Raw genomic sequence first — 728 nt, forward strand, 5'->3', positions numbered from 1 at the left:
TAGAAGCTCCACAAATCTTCATCTAAATTTCGAGGTCTTTTCCATATTTGATTCTCGTCCCCTCAAGCAATCTCAACAATTGGAGTTGAGATGACCAAATTGGTCTAAGGTATTTTATTTCTTTTAATGTTTTAGCCCATCCCTAATCTAGTTTCATTCCTATACCTTTGTAAGAAATATGTGAATACTAATGTCTAGATTTTGACTATTAAGTTTGGAGTTTGTCTAAGATGCAAGATTAAGGTTTTGGTTCGAAAGGATAGGGGTTCAAATCCCACTCTTAATAATAATTTTGAAAAATTTCTTGTGAGATTCTAATAAGATTTAATAATTATATTATCTTTTGATCCCTAAACCTTTATAAAGAATACTAATAGATTAATTTTTTTCCAAGCATCGAAGTTGAGATGGCCGAGTTGGTCTAAGGCGCCAGATTAAGGTTCTGGTCCGAAAGGGCGTGGGTTCAAATCCCACTCTCAACAATTATTTTTCATACAATGTTTAATATTTTGATACCTTATAAAGAATATAGATTGATTAATTTTTTTTCAAGCATCAAAGTTGAGATGGTCGAGGTGGTCTAAGGCGCTAGATAAAAGTTTTGGTCCGAAACGATGTTGGTTCAAATCCCACTCTCAACATTTATTTTGAGAAATTTCTGGAGAGGGTCCTTATATGGATTTAGCAATTATACGATGATGTTTAATATGTAGATCCCTAAACCTTTA

General features: G+C 32.8%; 1 non-coding gene across 1 annotated transcript; it reads left to right on the top strand.

Moving 5' to 3' along the window:
- The first annotated feature begins 401 nt into the window (after nt 1-401).
- On the top strand, nt 402-482 carry TRNAL-AAG. Its single transcript has one exon. It is a non-coding gene; the product is annotated as a tRNA-Leu (tRNA).
- The last annotated feature ends 246 nt before the right edge of the window (nt 483-728 follow it).

This window comes from Cucurbita moschata, unplaced genomic scaffold (assembly GCF_002738365.1).
Source record: "Cucurbita moschata cultivar Rifu unplaced genomic scaffold, Cmos_1.0 Cmo_Scf00119, whole genome shotgun sequence".
Taxonomy (NCBI): Eukaryota; Viridiplantae; Streptophyta; class Magnoliopsida; order Cucurbitales; family Cucurbitaceae; genus Cucurbita; species Cucurbita moschata.